The following is a 13151-nucleotide window of genomic DNA, read 5'->3' as shown; positions in this document are numbered from 1 at the left end:
ACTCGCCAGCGCACAGCAGTCAGCAATTAGGAGAGGCTCTGGCATTTTTATCCCAGGATTTTGTGCCCATATGAGATTAAAGGCCTGAATACGTGATTGTAGCCTCCCCACCAGCCCCAAATCCTCTGCTGATTTTCTTTCTGGGGGCACGTCAGTGCACGCTGTGACCTATTGATCCTGATCCCCCGCTTGCGTAGCACCGCTCTGTGGGGCCACTCAGTCTCTACAGTGGGGACGGCTCAGAGCCTCCATCCGTCCTCTGGAGCACAACGGGACCCAGGTGAGGCCAGCATCACCCAGCTGGGCAGCAGGTGCCAGCAGAGGCAGCACAAGGTAAGTGTACGTGTGAGGGGATGGGGTGCAATTTGGGGACAGGCAGGTGCTCCCCAAAACCGTGGGACGTGGCTTTGCTGGGCTGCAGGGCTTTGTGATCAGTGTGTGGGATCCCTACGGGCAGCCACAGTGGGGACACTGCTGGCTTCACGGCTTTTGTGTCCTTCCTCCTCCTCAGTATTCACCCGGTACTGCCCAGTGCCCCACAGCTCATCCGAAGGCTTGGTCCATCTCTATGCATGCCATCTCCCATCCCCTGCCCTGCTCCATTCCAAGCAGGGGATGGGGGAGGGGGGGGGGAAGAGGAGGGCAAGACCTAGTTGAGATCCTTGTGTGTAACCACTTGAAGCTCCGCATGCTTCTGTTTGCTCTAGGAGCTCTTGTGCTTTCATACTCCTGCTATCTTGCAGCAGCACATTCCTGGGCACGCAGGGAGTGGTCTCTCCCAGCTCTGCCAGCCACAAACCCCTCTAAGCTCAGCACAGTGAGGGGCTTCCGAGCTGCTGCCTTTGCCCACGGAAGGGTTTTCACAAGGCAGATCCTTGCAGCTCCGCAGACCTTAATCCCCCTAATCTCCCCGCATCTCTCCCGTGGCTCATTTTGGTGCACGGATGCCTTTGAAAGCCACAAAAACTGCAGCTGCTCCCTGAAACGTGGAGCGGTGAGACGCCCCGCTGGAGTGGGAAGCTGCGGTTTGTGCCGACTGCCCGGGTGTTCTGCCTGTTTGTTGGCTTAGGATCAGAGCACAGCTTTGGGTTATGCTGTGCCATGGGGACAGGCTCCCAGCCCCACTCCATGCCCGCACTGCTGAGCTGCACATGAGAGCTGTGGTCTGCGGGTGCCAGCAGTCTTAGCAGCCTTAGTTTTTGGTCCCTTTGACCAAGTTCTGCCCATGGGGATGCACAGAGCATAATCCCTCAGGCCTGGAATGCCCCTGTGCCCACTGATTGCCGGGTCCAGGTTGCCTCCAAGCTGTGCTTGAAGCAGCAAGGGATGCCCACAGCACAGCACATCCCACATTGTGGTTTCCTCCCTGCAAGCTGTGCTCTCCCATCACAATGGGGCTTTTATTTTCCAAATGATCCCTTCTGCAGCTTTGCCCATGCAGCAGCTCCCATTGCCTGCCCAGCTCAGCAACAGGAGGGACAAAATTGGAGCTGATGTCAAATCTGGGGATCTGCGCCAATGCTCAGGTGCTGATCTGCTCCTGTGGGTCATAAAGCAGAAAGAGGAAAACCCACCGAAATCCCAGCACTGTGAAGCTCATGCTGGGGTTGGGGCTCCGTCCCTGTGGTGATGGAGCACCCCTGGAGCCCCTCCATGGAGTCAGCACTCCAGTGGAGGCAGCGATGTGGCAATATTGACTTAACCAGGGTGAGCAGCTCTTGAGCCACCGCTGCGGGAGGGGAGCAGAGCACGTTTTATGCAACGCGATTGCATTTTCTTGGCAAGCCCTTCTCTGGAGCTGCTCCCACACCCAGCCGAGCCCTCACTGCTCCACCCTGCACCGTGCCCAGCACAGGCAGCCCAGCACTGGCCCCCCAGAATAGGGTTTGGTGATGACATGGGGACAGGGGGCTCCTGGGTGCTGTTGTCTGGTCCCCTGCTGGCACCTTAGTGCCACAGTCCCACTGCATCCCATTATGTGCCGAAGTATCCCACTGCATCCCACCCCACCACACCCCATCCCATCCCATCCCATCCCATCCCATCCCATCCCATCCCATCCCACTCCATCCCATCCCATCTATCCCACCTCATCCTACCCCACCCCATCCCACTTAATTTCAACACATCTTAACCCCACCCCACTTTCCCATGCAACCACATCCTGGGGTAATTCAGGAAGGTTTTGGGTCTCAGTGGTTCAGGTCAGTAGGGAAACATTGTGGCAATGCTTTTCCCCATGCTCCTTTTGGATCAGCATGGCCCCAGCACATCCCACAGCATCTGGGCATTTCTGGGACCCACTCTCCCCATGGGGATGCTCAGCCCCAGCGATGTTTCCCCACACAGAGTTTTCTCTGAGGCTGAAGGGTTTCTCTCTGACTGGGAAGGTGTGGGCCAAAAAATTTGGAAGTATCTTCCAAAAGCTGAGACACGCAGTGGAACAAAACAAACAAATCTGTCCAGCCCAAAGCTTGCTGATTTTCAGGGTGGAAACGTTGACAGCTGTGCTCGAAGCCACTCATGTGGGTTTGGGGCTGCAGGGAGTTTCTGTGCAGGGTTGCAGGGCACGGGGACATCTCGGCACTGCTGCTTCCTCCTGCAGCCCCCACCCGGGCAGGAATGCAGCCCAGCCCGTTCCCAGCTGGCCCCGAAACCTCAGCCCCATTGGAGGTGGTTTTTGCTCTGGAATCACCCCATGACCCATCTGCTCCATCCTCCGTGGGGCTCAAGGCTGCGGTGCTGGAGAACTGAGTGCAGGGATTTGTCCACCTGCAGGAAGCAAAGGAAACACAGCAAGTGAGCTGCTCTGGAGCCAAGCCACGCTCCTGTCCCAGCAGCGTGGGGTGTGGGGGGGGGTGGGGAGTGGCCTTCCTGCTGCCTGGTTTGAGTCAAAGTGTCACTATGAGAGTTAAATATTGAACAAACATGGATCAAAAGTGAGTGCTATCAGCCAAGAAAAACAAAGCAGCGAGTGCGGCTGTGGCTCTGACTCATTTGGCTTGGAAATGAAGCAGGGAGTAAATTAAATTCGGCTCTTCCTCGCTCTCTCAGTACGGAGCAGGGGATACATGTTGTCACCTGGGGTGGTGGCAGTTACACCCAGAGCAGCCACTGAGGAGGGCTCAGGGGAGTCCGTGCTGGGCTTGGCATGGGGAGACCAGGGCGATGGTGAGTCCTGATGGATGGTGGTGTCCCCTCTGCATGGGGCCATAGCTCTGGATGTGGGGCCAAGCGCTTAGGAGATGCTGAAAGGTCACACAGCTCCCGACCTGTGATGTGAAGGCTGTGAATTTCCGGGGTGTCATGTTCACATCTGCATAAATATGTGCACAGGGTGCACCCAGAGCAGCTGCCTCCGATGGGCGAGGGAGATAATGCACAGCTTCCGCCACCGAGGATGGGGCAGGGCAGGCAGCACCCAGCAGCTCCCCGGAACCGTCTGGGGGTCCGTGCATGGAATGCACCCCTGGGGCACCCCCTGCGAGGAAGGAGGTGGAAGTGCTGCGTAAGGAACGCTGGCTGCCTTGTGATCCAGAGCAGAACCTCGCTGTCCTCAAAGTCCCCACTCAGTGTCACCCGTTCCAGGGTGGTGACACCGCCCTTAGCAATCCCAATGGGTGAGTCGGGGAGAGCAGCCCAGCCCCGAGTGGCCACGGCACCCCGACACCATGAGTGCTTTTGGCAAACTGTGCCATCACCCCTCCCAGCTGTAGGAACTCATGCTGGGGAGCACACCCAGCACTGCCCGGCCCCGAATTGCACCAGCCCTGGGAGCGGCTGCTGCACCGGCCTGGGGAGGTTGGGGACCTTGGGGTGCCCCGGTGGTGATGTGGCTGTCCTGTGGCTGGAAAGTGCCCGGTGCCCCCTGTGCTGCTCTGTCAGTTTGGTGCCCATCTGCTTGCCCTCTGCATGCCATGCTGTGCTCGGCTCAGATCAAAGCCCAGTGTGGCTGTATGGCAGCGCAGGGACTGTCCCCAGGATGTCCATGCCAGCACTAAGGGACTGTCCCTGCCGTGTCCCTGCCAGCACAAGGGGACCATGCCCAGGATTTCCCTTCCCAGTTGCTGGCACAACTGGAGATGCATTGCAGAGAGATGGCCTTGGCAGAAAAATCCTAGAGCTGCCAGGTTGGCTTGGCAGTGAGCAGCCCAGAAGAGGACGGAAGAGGACAATTTGCACTTACTGGGGATTTTTGTTCACCAAAACCTTCTCCTTCCACCTCCTGCCTGTCAGTCTTAGGAGCAGGGAGAGTGGGGCAGCACAGCCAGCACCAGGGGACACCGTGGCACTTTGGGGATGCAGCACCAGGCACATTTTGGTGCCAGGTGTGATGCCTTTTACCCAAAACCTTTGGAGACACTTTGTCCGTGGGCATATAGCAGAGCACCCCATAGATATCCAGGCCATGGGGGTGCGTGGTGACAGAACCCCCGCAGCGACAGCTGTGCAGGCAGAGGTTGTGCCTCTCCAGGACACTGTCATCGAGCCAGGAGCTGTCAAGCAGAAGACTTTTGGCTCAGGCATATCCTGCACAGTCACTCCAAAGCAATGCTGAGCGTGCCAAGCCTTTAATTCTCAATCTTTTTCCGGGGCTGCCTCGATAGTGCCCGAGAGCTGTGCCTGTGGGCTGTCCCTGAGGGTGTGGGTGCATCCACGAGACCGACAGATGCATTTCCCAACTACAGGACTCACCCAGATCCCCAGCCCTGGGCCGTGCCATCCCTGCTGCAGGGAGAGGAATAGGATTCCTACCCGCCTACCGGGAGGCGGTGAGGTTCAGCTGGGGGGAAAAACCACACAACAGTTGTGCCCCAAATAATGTAGATGTTTACTTTTCTTTTTTGGCAGTGGTTGGGGAGGAGGTGATGGGTGCACGCGTCTGCAGCCCGGCCCTAATGCAGCTCGGCGACGCCTACAATCGGCTTTAAATAGTTTGATGTGCTGAGCACCGTGTGAAAGCCCGTGTGTTGGAGGTGTAATTATAATAATTGTGAGCAGCCAGGTGTGCAGCAAGGCAGGAACTGAGCTCCGGGATGGGGTGCTGGGGGTCCTGGCTCCCCACCCTGCACTCCTGCTGCATACAGCATGGTCACTGGTCTGTGCCACGCTGTGCCACACCAAACAGTGCTGTGCCATGCCCAGCCATGCCAAATCATGACATGCTATGCCAAACCATGCCAGAGCATTCCATGTCATCCCAATCCATGCCGTGTCATGCCAAATCATGACATGCTATGCCAAACCGTGTCACACCATGCCATACTGTAGTGTGCTATGCTGTACTGTGCCATGCCATGCTGTGCCATCCCATGTTGGTCCATGCTGTGCCACACCATGCTGTGCCATGGCTTTCTGTACTATGCCACGCTGTTCTCATGCCATGCTGTGCCATGCTGTGCCATGCCAGGCCAGTACATGTTGTACTATGATCTGTTGTGCCATTCTGTGCCATGCCATGCTATGCCATGTCATACTGGTCCATGCTGTTCCATGCCATGCTGTGCCGTGTTGCTCCATGCTGTGCCACACCGTGCTGTAATGTGCTGTGCCATGTTGGTTCACGCTGTGCCATACCATGCTGTGCCATGCCAAGTTGGTGCATGCTGTGCCATACCATGCTGTCCTCATGCCATGTTGTGCCCTGCCATGCTACGCTGTGTGACCTCATGCCGTGCTGTACCACCCCGTTTCTTTATGTGGCTATTCCATGCCACGCCATGCAGTGTCATTGAACAGCGAGTATTTAGCAGGGGGGAGCCGGCAGAGGGGCGATCACATGTTCTCCCGCCTGGGATTAGATGTGGCCGGTGGAGGCTGGGAGCCGAGCCCAGCGCCTGGCCGCGGGCGCTACGAGCCCATGGCCCCGGGCAGCCGGGTACAGCAGCCGTAGGGCCCCGGATGATGTCCTACCTGCAGCCCCCTGGCCGGGACCCGGAGCACTTTGATGGGCTTTCTCTCATTTATTGGTAAGCGGGACGGGATGCTGCCGCGTCGGGAACAGGGCTGAACTCGGAGGCTTGCATCGCGTCTTAGGAAGCGGCGTTAAACCTACGGAGGGATGTGATGAGCTCATTGACCTCGCGGCTTTTAAGGGTTTAATTCCATCGACTATGGCAGTGGGAGCCCCTCTCCAGAGGGCAGAGGGTGTCAGGAGAATGTTGCAGCCACGGGGAAGGTCTGGAGCCCCTGCATGCAGGGACGCACACTGTAGAGGGCAGTGCGTGGGGAGGGCAGAGAGGGGATTGATTTATTTTGCAGACGGCAGCTGGGGGAGCATCCATGCTGCTTGCAGAGGCTGCAAGTGCTCCTATTGCAGCCCCAGTCTTGGGATTTCCCATCCGGATGCTTCCTCTCAGCACCAGGGTTGGAAGGAGAGCTTCCATCCCATGCAGATCTGTTGGGCACCACTGGCACGGTCAAGGCACCACGAGTTGCAGAGAATGCCCTGAGCCATGGGGTGACCTGAAGGCAGCTGCGGTGCCCCCATCCCAAAATACAGACCCGGGTTTCTCTGTTCAGCCTGTGGGCTCGGTGCAGATGTCTATGTAGGGCAGCCAGGAACCGGCAGGCGTGCGGCTGCAGTCAGAGCCAGGGTTCAGAGCATGCGGCTTTAGCCGATTAACTGGGGGTCAGTGGGCCGGATCCGCACCGGCGCGGACTCCACAGGCTCTTGGGGCCACCCTGAGCTCCAGTGCTGGCCAAGCCCCAGCATCCCAACTGGGAATGAGGACCCTGCAGGCAGCTGGGACCATGGACGTTTGTGGAATGCAGCTGGAGTAATCACTGAGGTGAGGGGTACGGGATGCTGAGGTGGGTGCACGGAGTGGCAGCACCCGATGGGGGGCACGGAGAGGGTGGCACTTTGGGGGGACAGCTGCATCTCACCAGGGGGCTGCACTGGTCCTTCCCCTCTGCTTTTGGGTGCAGGAAAGGCAGAATCTGCTGTTGGTCGGAAGACGGTGGTGTGGGACAGGCTCACTGACCTTGTGGGTTGCATCCTGACACCAGCTCGGTGGCAACCGTGGGTGCTGTGGTGGCTGAGGGTCATCGTCAGGGTGGCACAGCACCTCAATCCCACAGCATCCCCACATCCCTGAGCACCTCCAGCTCTGTGGGACTGCGTGCTCCCCAGCTCTGCTTCTCCACGTTACGGGGCGATGTTTCTCAAAAGCTATTTTCTGTGTGAGAAAGCTGTTCTTGTACTGGGGTGTTGGGTCCAAACCTTCCCCAACTTTGTGCCCCACAGCCAAGGGGAGCCCCTCGCTGTGCCAGGACCGGACCCTGCGTGTGATGGGCACCAGATGCACGGGGACAACTGTCTGGTTTTGTTGCTAGCAGATGGTGGAGAGATAACACCTCCCCAGCACGCTGATAAATATGGCCGCTGATTAAAAGATTAATTTTACAGAGTTTGCCATAGGGATTTGATAAACATGGTGTGGCAGTGGGACGTCACCCAGCGCGGCCGTGGCCACAGTGCTCTGAGCTGCAGACCCTGAGCTGACCCTGAGGGCTTTGCCACATGGATCTGGTCCTCCTGAGCTTTGCCAAAGGGCTTGGTGATGGATCCTTAACACACAGGGATGCTCACAGCTCGAGGATGGGGCCAAGCTCTTTCCAAGCTGCTGTTTGAGGTGTGGAGCTTCATTCCACCAGCATCTGCTGCGCTCCGCGCTAGGTGAGACATGCTGTGCAAGGGCGATCCTTCCCCAAAGCCTTCATTTCCCCATCTCTCTGCACCCTTCTTGTTTCTCTCTTTCCCTGAGGGCACGCTGGGGGACACCTGGACTGGTTTCCTGCCACCACTGCAGTGCCCTCCCCAATTAATTCCCTGCTCTGCACCACTGCGGGGGTGATGACGACGCTCCCTCCTGCCGCCCGTTCAGCCACCAGCATCCTTCCCTGCTAATAAGTTTATAACCCGTCCAATCCTATGACCGAGGGGATTTAGTGAGGCAGGGAGGCTCATAATCCCGTTAACCCTTCGTGGGTCCCATCCCACTGCTGAAGAGGTCCATGCAGAGGCCCATGCAGCTCCCACTCTGCTCCAGAGCCATCGGTGTTTCTCCAGCAGTGGCTTTGGCACTGTGCTGTTCCCTCTTCTGTTCAGGCTTGTCTGTAACACCCCTGATTTGAGTTCACTCGAAACAGCTCCAGGGGCAGTGTTTACGAACGCAGTATGGGTGATGCTGTGGACAGTCTGCTGTTGCTTCTCAGCTTCACAGCAGCTGATTATCTCTTTTTGTTTGACTTATTATCAACGCTTCGTTGCCGATCTTCTAAGCAGCGTTTTCTCATCAGACACAACCGCCTTTTCAGCCTACGCTGATGTTTTGTCATGAAACAAACGTGGGATCTTCATTAAGCGTGAGCGAAACGTCACCTCTGGGGATCTCCTGAGCATCCCTCGCTCCCACGGTGGGGACGTGGGGGCACAGAAGGGACTGCAGTGCCACGTCCCGCTGAGGCCACCCCTCCCACCTCAGACCTTCTTACAGCTGCCTTCTGCAGCCTCAGAGTCGCTGCTGTTGAAGGACGGCTTTCTGCCTCTCCTTTAATTCCCACCCACACAAACCCTCCCAGCCCCATTCTTCTGCTAAGCCTCGATGCGAGGCTCCCGGTGGGAGCGGTGACACTGCCAACTCCGTGACCTGTCCCCAGGTCTGGCACCTGGCAGTAGGAGGGGTTGGCCGTGTTTGCGGGTGCCACCATCCTGTCCTGCTCCCTCCCACCCCTCCTGCCACCTCTCCCCTCCTCCTGAAGCTCACCCAACAAGCAGGGCGGGTAGGAGGCAGCAGGAAGAAATGTGGAAGAGGCTGAAGCGCAGTGTGATGCTTTCCTGGAAGGTTCCTCTCCAAAATATAGAGGAAAGGTGGAGAAAGTCACAGCAAGGGATTGCACCCACTCACAGTTTTCCACTGCATAGAAAGGGAATTCTCACCAGTGCTGTTGCGTTGCTACCTGACCTGTTCCATCTCATGGAATCATTCAGGTTGCAGAATACCTCTCAGACCACCCAACCCACCCCACCATGCCCACTGACCACGTTCCTCAGTGCCACATCCCCACAGTCCTTGAACACCTCCAGGGACGGTGACTGCACCACCTCCCTGGGCAGCCTGTGCCTCCGCTGGCACAACCTGAGGCCATCACCTCTCATCCTATCTCTGTTACCCGGGAGCAGAGGCTGACCCCCACCTGCTCACAGTGTCCTTTCAGTACTTGCAGACAGTGATAATGTCTTCTCTGAGCCTTCTCTTCTCCAGTCTGAACAACCCCAGCTCCCTCAGCTGCTCCCAATCAGACTTGTCCTCCAGACCCATCATAGCTCCATTGCCCCTCTCTAAACACATTCCAGGGTCTTGATGTCTTTGTTCTGAATGTGGGCACCTTCCATTCACTAACTTGTTAAAAAATGTCTATTCTTGTCAGTGTGTTCTTGGGATGTGGAACCTGGGCTGTTCTGGGTGACTGAGCTGAGTTCCAAGTGAGGGAAGAGCTTGAGTGTGGGGTACGTCCCCTTTGCCTTCAGCAGTGACACGGAAGGGTCAGGCCCCTTGGGCACACTGCATGTGCTTTATAAATCCCTCCTGAACACGAGCCCAGTTCTTACCAGAAACAGAAATACTTCTGGAACTATTTTGATCTCCCTGGTTAGATTTCAGCTTATTTCACCACTCAGCAGACAAATGTATGTGTTACTGCACCCACTGCAGCCAGTTGGAAGGGATCAGCATATGGGAAGAACAAGGGGAGCTCTGGGTGGCCCCAGTGCTGGGCAGTCTGGTGGCAGCTGCTGTAGGATTTGCCTTTGAATGTACTGAATGTCCAAGCCTCAAACACACACACTTAGCACTGCAGGCATTGCTTCCAGCATTTGTGCCATCCCCTTCATAGAACCACATAGAGTCATTCAGGTTGGAAAAGACCTCTCACATCCCCAAGTCCAAGCCCAACCCATCCCACCATGCCCACTGACCACGTCTCCTGGTGCCTCATCCCCACAGTTCTTGAGTACCTTCAAGGACAGTGACTCTCCCACCCCCCTGGGCAGCAGTACCAATGCCCCGCTGCTCTTTCTGAGAAGAAATGTTTCCTAATACCCAACCTGAACCTCCTCTGCTGCTGCACTGATTTATTCGAGAGAAATCTGCAGCTTGTGAGTCAAAAGGTTAATTCTGTGAATTAATCCATGAGGAGTCCCAGAGGACTTCCTAAAATTGTACAAAACAATGTAGGTTGAATACAGCGGTGGGTTGAAAGCACTCTCTTGCTGTGACCAGGAGGGCCATCGATGCTGACCATCATGTAACCTCAGGAGGGTAGCGGGTCAGGCACCAGATCAGCTGCCAAAATGTCCTGCACAAGGCAGACACTATGCTGGGGTGCTCCTGGTCCCCAAGAGACATGGAAGCCACAAAACCCCCTGTCTGTTCTTGACCAATTCACTCAGGGTCAGAACTTGGTACTGGGACCACCAAGGGCTGGGTGCGGAGGTGGACACTCTTTGTGGAGCCTGACTTTGGGTGCTCTGTGTCCTGGAGCATAGCTGGGGATGACTGGGGAGGGCATTGCTAACAGGGCTCCCAGCCATAGGGCATAGTGAGACATGGCACTGCGCAGACCCTCATGCTGCAGCTACTTTGCTCCTGGTCCCAGTGATTCATGCAGTGTGCAGTGGAAATGTGAAGTCATGGCCTGAAGCAGTGACTGAGCTCCTGGTGGGAAGGCAGGGCCAACCCAGGGGAGCTCAGGTGCGCGTAACGCAGCTGAGTGACCAGAAGGTGTGAAGCCAGGATCCACCCCTTCCCACACCTCATTTAAGGGTTGACAGTGGAGGTAGGGGTTTTTCAGCTGGAGATCCCTACCTACCAGATAGCCTTGCAGGCCTTCTGAAGGTGAAGGTAAGCAGCTTCTTTCCCTTATTTCTGAGCCTACTGCTGTGGCATCTGAGGGGTTCCTCATTTGCTGCAGCCTTGGACCTTGTTGTTCTGCTATCTTGATATGCTTTTCACTGCACGGCCCTGTAGAAGTTATGTGCTGAGTGCCTTGCATTGGCATATCACTAGGTACATCTACTTTTGGTGTCCAGTTAGCATTCTTCCTATGAGCAATCAGAAAATGGATAAATGAGTTATGTGTCAGGAGAGCTTTGCCTACCCAAAGGCTTGCTGTGGGCTTTTAGTATTTCACCTGCACTCACCTGGATAAAAGCTGCCTGAAAACATCCCACATTGAAAACGAAGGAGATCTTTTATGCTTTTTGCTGTTCTACAAGTAGCTTCACATTGTCCATTAAGGTGGCACATGGACATTGGGGAACTCTCCCATTCACTTCTCATCCATGGCAGTAGCATCCAGAAGCATCGGGTCCAAGTAAATACTTGACAGAGTGTTTAAAGTGGGAGGAAAACCCCATTAATGGAGCTTGAATATCCCAGGGTGCAGGACATGCACTGTGCTGCCAAGTCCTGGTGCCTGTTGTCCCAGGAGGATGTGTTTCCATGTCCCACCATCTGGGGATGTGGGCTGGGGATGCACAGCAGGATGCAGGCAGAAGAGGCTGTTTGATTGCAGAATACCCTTCTGACCTCCTGATGGACAGTGGGACAGCTGAACTCACTTCGCATTAAGTAGGAAATGCTGTGGGCTGGAAAAGATGCTAAAAGGAAATCAAACAAACAAAAACCTCCAAAAATAAACTGTTGAGTGCTACAATCTGTTAATGCTTCTGAAGCCTTGCTGTGGACTTAAAGTCTTTAGGGATGCTGAGGATGCCTGTCCTGCACTGATCACTGCCCTTCATCACTGTAGGGGGTGTGCCTGAAGGTGAACAATAGGATGTGCCCAAATAATGATCCCACTCTTAATTGGGAGGAAGGAGCAGCTCTGTGCTTGCCTGCTCAGGAAGGCACTCGTGATGGGCAGCATTGGCTCTGTTTGGCTTGCGTAAGCTTTAATCTAAAGTTGGAGATGTTTTTAGCTGATCTGTGTTAATGTTGGGTGGAATTAACATGCATACGGGGGCACCACGTGACCCCTGCCCTCCCCATTTTGCCTCGCTTTAACGGATTCCTGCCAAATCAGAGCGGCCGGGCTGAGTTGCCGCCACCAGCAAGATGCCCGCCGTCTCTGTGCTCTACAAGGGAGCCATCATCATCAGCAGGTGACACAGTGGGGAGGTCGGGGAGGGGATGTGGGGGGTTCTGGGGATCTCCTGAAATGGGTCTTGGGCTCCTTGAGTTGGGGGCGACATCTGATGGCATCGGCTGGCATCTGCTCTACTCACACCTCTATTGTTGCGTTGTGTTTCAGCTTGGTTTGAGCCATTTATTTTTGGCCCTGATGGTGTTTTCTCAAACATTTAATCAAAATACTCTGGAAAACAGGGATGGTGACCCCCAGCTGGGATTGGGGCTGGGATGGCCTCCTGGGCACCCTCCAAATGCATCTTCTGGCAGTGTGCAATGGAGCCAGCTGTTTGTCTGATCTCTTGAATGCATGGAATGTTGCAAGAACGTCAAGGGGGGAGGTGGTTTTTAATGAGGAGATTTTTGAGTGGTGTTTTGGTGGGCTGATAGAAGTCCCTGAGGCTCCTTCCCTTCTTACTGGGTTCAGAGCTATGTGTTGTGTCCTCCTCAGCTGCATCCAGCAAGAATCCAGGACCTAATTTTGATTCAGAAGTTCTGTTTTTTGCCTTGCAAGTGAAATTTTGGGAAACGAGCATTTTGGGAGAGCAGTCCCACAGCTGATAACAAAATGCCTGGCTGTGGGCTGGTCACACCAAAGTCCACCATTCCCGTGGTGAAGCCTTGCAGAGCAAGAGCAGTGTTCTAAAGCCAGGCTTCATTAAACTAAACTTTAAAAGTAATATGAAATAGAGAAGGGAGCATAGAGAGTGTAGGACGTGACTTGGCATGGGGAAAGTGAAGATTTCAGTTGCCCTCTTCCCTGCTTTGGCTTGTGTTGAGAAACTCCCACCTTCAGCCTGGCAAAGCAGATCCCTGCAGGAGGGGTGGAGGTGTGGGAATACAGCCCCTGCCTCCCCACGTTCTGCTCTGTGTGTGCGTTACAAAACACCAGCAGTAGGTTTCGCCTGGTTTTCCTCATTCTGGACTGTGTCTATTTGTGAAACTGGTATATTCTCA

This window comes from Centrocercus urophasianus, unplaced genomic scaffold (assembly GCF_019232065.1).
Source record: "Centrocercus urophasianus isolate 14NV4802_14NV808 unplaced genomic scaffold, USGS_Curo_1.0 seq_29, whole genome shotgun sequence".
Lineage (NCBI taxonomy): Eukaryota > Metazoa > Chordata > Aves > Galliformes > Phasianidae > Centrocercus > Centrocercus urophasianus.
The sequence above is the reverse complement of the archived record's forward strand: the minus strand, read 5'-3'. Positions refer to the sequence as shown.